Genomic DNA, 9,240 nt, shown 5'->3' on the forward strand with positions numbered 1-9,240 from the left:
ACTAAAAATAAATTCATCTATAACCAGCAGTAATTTATTATATTAATGTATTAAAACATTACTAATCTAGTTCAAAAACTATGTAACTGTAAAAAGTGAACATCAAACAAATAAGAGAATAAAAGCTATTACCAATCTGTAGAAAAAATTATTAAATATTTGCGCTAAGTAATGCAAATAAAAACTTTAATATAATTACCTCACAAATAATTCATAACATCATAATTAAGAATAACAAACTATTTAGATAAAACATAAAAAATAAATAAGTTTCTCACTCAATCAATCATCACCATTAAAACTAGTTAAACTAATCAAGCACACTTTATAAGCTTTTTTATTTAAGCAGAACTTTTACCACAATTAATGACAGAATTTTCAATTTTTTCATGCCAACAATCCAAAAAGCAGAATAATTTTTGAACTATTGGCATGTTTTTAAATTACAATAAAAACATAATGCAGAACTGCCTTCAAAAAATCTTTTAGGCATCAATTAAGAAGAATCCACACAGATATTAAATAAAACATATCCTTAAAGTGTTCTAAACAATAAAAAAACCACAATACAAATTAAGAAGAAACTAGTCAAAAATAAAATAATCTAACACTACCTCTTGTAAAATGAATTCTACAAAATTTTGAAATAAAAATATTTCTGAAAATTTTAGGTTTAAGGAACAAATCAAATCAACATCATAAAACAAAGTAGCCAAATAGAATACCAAAAAGTGGTGTGAAAATGCATCGCTGCTGTTGTAAAAACAGTTTTTAAGCATTTTGATCGGGTTTTTGTTTAATAACTCAGCAGGTATTGGTCGAGCGACATTCCGCGTGTCACCATTCGACTCAGAATTCAAAAAGCCAAAAAGACAGTTATGCTTGTCTGGAAGTATTTCAAAAAACCATACAATAATTTGTAGAATACAGTGTATTCTACAAATAGAATGCTCAATGTTCTTGAAGAACAGAGCAATAATAAATTAGTAAAAACACTTGCATATATAATATATATGTATATATATATATGTATATATGTATATATATGTATATATATATATATATATATATATATATATATATATATATATATATATATATATATATATATATATATATACATATATATATATATGTTATACAATGAAAATATATTTATTAAACATAGAACTACTTGACTTAATTTTTTAATAAACATAAATTTATTGAACTTAATATCGGGAATATTACATTTTCCCTTCAGACTGAAAGTTTAGAAGCACCAATTTACAGCTTAATTACTTGTGGGCACACACAAAAAAACATTATTCTAGTAGAATAAATAAAGAAATTTTTTAGAATTAGCATAGAGTCATCTTTTATATTATACTATTAGTATTACAAACAAATTGTCGCATAACAAATAGTTAGCATAAGGAAATTGTCAAAATATTATTAACAAATTGTCAAAATATGTAGACTAAATAGTATACACCATTTTATCCCAGTATGTAGTTACTTCTGCAAAATGACATTAAAGAATAATAAGTTGATAACATTTTAACAGAGTATGATGTTATTACAGTAAAAGAAGTTATAAATTGAATAAATACTTTTTATTAAACTATAACAAAAAGTAGTTTAACCTATAAATTATAGATCAATTATTTTTTGTTAAAATTTGTGATCAATATAGTGTGTATGTCCCTTTAAGTTATAGTATAAATTATACTATAATTTATAGTATATTTTATAGGGACATATACAATTATATAAACTATGTTTATCATAAACACTTTAACTTATTTATCACAAATTTTAAAAAATCTTATCACAAATTTTAACAAAAAAACAACCAATATATGTAATATTTTAAAGTTACGCTAAAGTTAAGGTAGCTCTTACCTAACGTAACTTTTCTTGCTTGAATCTAGCTGAGCATTTTCTTAAGATGTTTCAAAAGTACGCCTTGATTTTAAACTATAAACGGTTGCCGTAATTAAAGTTTGTGTACTTTTGACTTCTAAAACAGATTTTTTTTTCCGGAGATAGAATAAATGATTAGAGATAAAATAGATGACTGGGATATAACTCGTGTTGTAATCTCGATATTTCTATCGCATGATTTTTATTGTTGATATCTATTAGATATCGCTATATATAAAACAGTGAAAAGTCATATGGAAAAGATGCAATCTATTTCATATGACTTGTCTTTTCATATGACTTCCATATGAACTCGCGCTGTTTTGACTTCTATTACACAATTAGTTCTTTTGATATGTTTGATATATTAGTATTTTTAATAGATGTACTTTTGACTTCTATTACAATATTTGTTATTTATTTATTTGGCTGTACTTTCGGCTTTATTATATTATTTGTATAATTAATAGTCGTACTTTTGACTTCTATTACGATTTGTATTTTTAATAGCTGTACTTTTGACATTTATTACATGATTTGCACTTTTGATGGTGTTTTTTTGATGGTGTACTTTTGATGGTGTATTTTTGGCTTTTATCTCATAGCTTGCTCTTTTGATAGCTGTACTTTAATAGATGTGCTTTTGACATCTACTACGTGATTTGTACTTTAGATATCTATTACGTGATTTGTACTTTAGATATCTATTACGTGATTTGTACTTTAGATATCTATTACATGATTTGTACTTTAGATATCTATTACATGATTTGTACTTTAGATATCTTTAGATTTCTGCTTTATATTGCAACATATAAAATAGCAAAAAGCTTTCATTAGCAAAATAGAACATGTCAGAGATTTAACCCACACTAAACGTTAGCAAAATAGAACATGTCAGAGATTTAACCCACACTAAACGTTAGCAAAATAGAACATGTCAGAGATTTAACCCACACTAAACGTTAGCAAAATAGAACATGTCAGAGATTTAACCCACACTAAACGTTAGCAAAATAGAACATGTCAGAGATTTAACCCACACTAAACGTTAGCAAAATAGAACATGTCAGAGATTTAACCCACACTAAACGTTAGCAAAATAGAACATGTCAGAGATTTAACCCACACTAAACGTTAGCAAAATAGAACATGTCAGAGATTTAACCCACACTAAACGTTAGCAAAATAGAACATGTCAGAGATTTAACCCACACTAAACGTTTGATTTTACTGTTGGTATACGAGAGAATTTTTTTTTGATGGTGTATTTTTGGCAAAAAATACACTATCAAATATGCAAATCATGTAATAAATGTCAAAAGTACAGCTATTAAAAATACAAATCATATAATAGAAGGAAAAAGTACAGCCATCAAAAGTACAAATATTGTAATAGAATTCAAAAGTACAGCTATTAAAGTAAATTGCTTAACTTTACGTAAATAAAAATATGAAGAAAACTGCTGAAGTGTTTATTCATGTAAAGCTGACTAACTACTGAGTAAAAAGAGCATTTTTATTCACCCGGCCTAATACGAACGTAACGTGACGAATAGCATTAACTAGTTTTTTAATGTTTCCAAAAATCAAAAGTATTACCTTGTGTTGAATTTAAGCTCTTTTCAAAATCTTTTAACCATTCTTATGATTAACAAAGTAAATTTGAAATCATCAAAGTTTACTAAATTAAAATTATATTTCCACAGTAAGGAAACTTTAACAAATTAGTCAAATGGCAAAACTAAATAAATTTAAAAAAAAATTATAAAAAACAAACAATAAAAATTTCTAAATCTTTAAAGGTTTTTAACCAAAGTTTCTAATTATAATAGTAATAAATTAATAATGATTTTTATTTGTTTTTAACAAGACTGAAGATGAAGGCTATAGAGCATGATAGCAATTAACAGAACATTCAAAAGATTGAGAGCACTTAGGAACAGATACAGTATACGGACGAGACCTAATTGAATGACGAGGAACACAAGAATAAATTTTAGTAGATGGCACCAAAGGCACTAGCTCTGGTGCCATCTACTAAAATTTATTCTCTACTTGCTTTAGAGCAACTATGATTGTAATATTTGTAGGCATCATTAAAGGGCATCATTGGAAGATCCTCAATAGATATGACAACAGTATTCCATACAAAGACAGATCAGAGATTTATAGAGATAAAGAATAGAATCCGGAGTAAGATATCTGAAGCATGATAAAGAAATACCACTTAGCTAATTTTGTAATGGATTTGATATGTGGTTTCCAAGAAAGATCAGAAGTAACAGATAATCTTAGAAGATGACTGATCATTACCATTCATAGATAAAAAATAATGCAGATTATTGCAAAAACGATGAACTGAAAATAATTAAGATTTATCTGAGTTAAAGATTACCAACCAATGACAGCGCCATTCCATACCAGGAGTGAAATCAGAAGCTCTAACTTCCCCCTCCAAGCAATCAGAGTGTTGACTTCTAATAAAGACAAGAATTAATAGTGGTATCATCAGAAAATAATGCCACCTTAGATGTGAAAATTTCTGAGAGATCATTATTGAAAACTATAAGAAAAATTAGAGGGCCAAGGATAGAACCTTGAGTCAACCCTGACGTTACAGTAAAGGAAGAAGTCAAAAGTACAACATGAGTTCTATATCACTATTGAACTATATAGCTGAATATATAGAATGTACAAAATAATTGAATAAATGAAATATACCAGTAAAACTAGAACTTTAGAATATAACAATAAATTAGAAATTTTCTTGAAATTAACGTTTCAAAAAACGCACAAAGGAGCACTTTAATTTAAAAAGGGGTACTGTTAACATTAACATTAAGTTCAGTATTATTATATAGAGATAATTGTTAAAAAATGTTAATGCGTAAAATAACAACTGGACCCTAGTTGAATCATCAAATAGATAAATAATAATACTGAATCAATCCATGAAATGTAAAATTGAAATAAGTTTCTCACCACTCAAAAATAATCTTTAATAAGCTAATAGTACACCAAATAATCATACCACAACTAAACAATGTACACCAAAATAATCATACCACAACGATTATACAACGTATAATTGGCTTATAAAATCTTTAAAGCATTTATGATAAAAAAATAATAGTCACACATTACTAATTTCCATGAAGTATTTAAGTCATCCAAAAACCAAAAAATAACAACAAAAAAATCCTCTAACAAACTAATATTCAAAAATAATACTTTCACAGTTAAGAAGTCACTGTTGTCAACCAACTTAAAAAGTTTTTGGATGCAATATGAATAAAAATATATTAAATATTTATAACAAAATTGATTTAAGGTCATAAAAGTAATTTTAGAAAGTTGTTAGTGTTCTTAAATGGTTTGTAGTTTAATTTTAAAAATAAATCTGATCATATCAAACTATACCCATATATGTGGAGATTTGCTTATAATAATAAATTATAAAAAACCTTTTCAATGATTTACAAAAAAAAATTATATATCTAAAGAATGAAATAAATAATTATAAAATAAACTTCTAAAATACATACCTATAAAACTAACATATCAAAATATTTTCACTGACTACAAATAGAAAATATATTATTTATGCATATAACATACACAAATGAAAAACTTAAAGCTGATTATCTACAGGGTTAATAAAGTAAAACAAATTTATTGCTAATAAATATTTAATAAATAAACTACTTAGAAATACACTTATTGTCAACTGAAATTAAAATACTTTTGAAACAATTAGTTAAAAATTAAACGTTACAAAACTCTATTCTTAAACATAACAAACAAAACATTTTAAAATTTCAGTCAAAACGCAAGATGGGGAAGGATTATTATTAAAAGAAAAACATACCCCACTTATATTATACTTATATTAGTCTGACATGTCAAAACATGAAAAAACGCTATAATTTTTTAAATTATCATTAAGATATTTCCTACAATACTTAATTAAGTATTTATCAAACTGCTTGTCCATAGCAATAACAATACCATGGTGTTCTACAATTCTTTTTAGAAAAGACAAAATATGGAATGTTTTCACACATTCTGTGGAACCACTGTTGACAGCGATTACACTGCGCCATTTGTTTTTTTTTCAATTGATTCTCCGCAGGATTCCATGACATTCTACAACTGCAAAAAAGTTCTATACAGATAACCTTTTGAATGCATCTTTTGCAATCTGCTAACAATTGAGGGAAAGAAGAAACTTTATTAACCTGAACGCATTGCAACATGCGTGCTCTCATCTCTGGTATAGAGAATGTTATATTGTCAGGGTTTGTTTTTGTGCTAATAATATGATAAATAAAAGAAATAGCAAAGACACCACAATCTGCCCCATTTGACTGCTGTTGAACCGGTAATACACGAATAGTTAACTTGTTATGTATGCATTTCAAGATGGCACATATCTGTCACTTTGTATGATGTGCAACTTTACCATGAAATAGACTGTCCATCCAGAAAACCTCACCAGGTTTACATCTATATGTTGAAATGGCAACCCAGTGACTATGACCATCGTGCAAAACCTGAACAAATGGTATATTATTGTAAGTATTGAAAACAAGATTTTGTCCAAGAATAGTGTCTTGCAGACCATTGATATCTTTGAATTGGATTTTCATCATGTTTTGAAACATATTTATAACATTATCAGATAGCCATCCATTGTTTGATATATCTGACAAGTCATTTTGACAGAGACTTATTTTACAGTTTTTTTAATCTTTATTTGTATTTTCATCAGAACCTGTATATTCATCATCACTGCAATCAATGCCCTTATCTTTAAACTCTAATAAGTTTTCATAGTCTAATAAATTATCATTAATTATTTCAGTTTTTTTACATGTTTTTTTCTGCTTTAAATGTTACTTCAATTTTAGAAGCAGCCAATAATTTTTCTTTTTTTTCTCCAACTTGTTTAGACTTTGTACTTCTTTTTGGTGCTGGTAGCTTATGATACTTAACACAGCTTTTCTGCAAATGTGATGTTTTGTCATTATTTGGCAGAAGTGGCAAGCAACTTTCTTTAGGTACAGCATTTTTCACATTTTCAATGATGTTACTTAACTCCTTATATGTGTTTCCGAGCAAATTTTCGTCATGTTCAATTAGAAAACTGAGACTTTGTAATTCACTCAAAAGGCTTCTTATTGATTTACTAGTAATTGATTTCTTTCCTGTATTTCTTCCTTTTTGAGCATCTGCTTTCACTAACATTTCATTATTTTCATTTCTGTCAGAACTGGATTCTTTATGCTCATTGTTGGAAATGTCACTTGCATAAGTGTTGTATTTAGTTTATCATGAGGTCTTTTGGTCTTTGCTTTATCAAATTCAAAATCAATATCTAAATTTAGATATGAAGACATTCTATATAAAGGAGAGATTGATTCCCAGTTCCAACATGGATATTTTTTAAAAACAACAAAAAAATGCTTGCAAGGATAACATGACCTTTTCCAATCAATGCAAGCGCAGCTAGGCATTTTGCTTTCATCGCTAAAACCTATTACATAATTTCGCTCTGTGTTGTCTTTGTAATATTGCAAAGAAAATTTTCCACACCCTTCAACTTGAATTCCTGTAATGTAAATACTCTCAGCTAGTGATTTCTTAACAAGACAATGTTTCGCCATAGGTCGAGGGCGATCTATCATCCAACAATCAATATAATCAGCAAACGCATGTATTTAGAACTTATTAACTGATTGCTTTTAATATAGCTATAAAAAAATACTTTTGTAATGGAATATTTAGAAATTTATACAAAATAAATATCATTATTATGTTAACATACCTCTCATACTTATCACAAAGAAAATCCCTAATTACAACAGTTAACTACCTAGTGAGAGAGCTATACTGGTGATTTGAAAGATACTTATGTTTTAGAGTTTTGTGCTGTCACTCAACACCATTATTTGTGTTACAATTGACCAATAAAGTGTTATGACGATATGCTGTCACCCAACGCTGATTATAAAAAGAATTTTACAAAATTGTCGTTTTCTTGACTGCAGTTAAATGATCAGTCTTGTAGAAGTAAAATTGTTTAAAAAAATGGAAGTTATATTTAAATCTCAAACTACCAAGAAATCAAGCTTATATGTTTTATTGCTAAACAATATCTTGATATATATTTTCTTAGAGCTTCATGGTATGTCCAATATGAAGAATTTTTTAAACTTTGTATTGCAGACTCACATATCTCATATGTGTCTGCATGTGCTATTATTCTGAGTAAGCTCATAATCTTCAGCCTATCTTCCATTAGGCCATTACATTTAGTTTTTAGCCATTGATCCCACGCCTGCTCACGCTGAAATTGCATATAAATACAACACAGCCTGAAATGGATACAGGTAAAAAATAAATAATTTCTTGCTCACTTCTTGTTCCTTGTAACACAAACACAATATATTAAATAAGAATGAATTTTTATTTATATTTTTTTCTTATTATTTTGAAAAATATATATGTAAATTTCGACCTTCGTAAACCTTCTCCAAACTGTTAATTTCTTCAACACAATAGTCCGACATTGATTTGTTGAGAGACTTTTTATAAAACGTTAATTATAAACCTTTAGGTTTAAAGAATATATGTATAGCAGGATCTGCTTCTCATCATTCATTAACCTTCAACTGGAGACTCTCTTGATCAATAAGAGATTGACGTAACTTTCTTCAAGAGCTGCAATATTGCAATATGATTGTGAATGATTGAATTCTAGGGTAAAAATATCTTATTTGAGATTTCTGGAAGAACAGCACCAGTTTTATTGAAATTGTTTTTCACTTGAATATTCAATAGACGCTTCATTTCTTTTGTGCTTAATACACCTTCTTTGACATACAAGTCAATAGCAGTTACTAGTTCGGAGTCAATGCTCTGTGAAATGCCAGAATCTAGATAGACATTTGTAGGCATAAATGTATTATCATTTAATTCAAAGAGACTTACACATAAGTAGAAGGTGTAATGTAAATGTGAAAAACAGAATAAAAAAATAATAAGTTACAAATACCTTGGCAATTAATTATGTGACCATTGTGTGACAAAATATCTGGTAAAAAAATACAAAACTTTCTTATTTGATTGATTTCTTTTGGCTAATAATGATAATGCATGCCAAAGTTCCTTTAATTCTACTTTCCTATTTCTGACAGTATCCACTTTTAGCAGGACTTTTTTATTATGGTTTACAATAAACACTCATACACATAAAAATATCCTACCCTATATTCCGAAAAATTCTAAGTATTCTGTAATACTTATTTGTGCTGGACAATCAAACTTCTT

The sequence above is a fragment of the Hydra vulgaris genome, chromosome 12 (assembly GCF_038396675.1).
Source record: "Hydra vulgaris chromosome 12, alternate assembly HydraT2T_AEP".
Taxonomy (NCBI): domain Eukaryota; kingdom Metazoa; phylum Cnidaria; class Hydrozoa; order Anthoathecata; family Hydridae; genus Hydra; species Hydra vulgaris.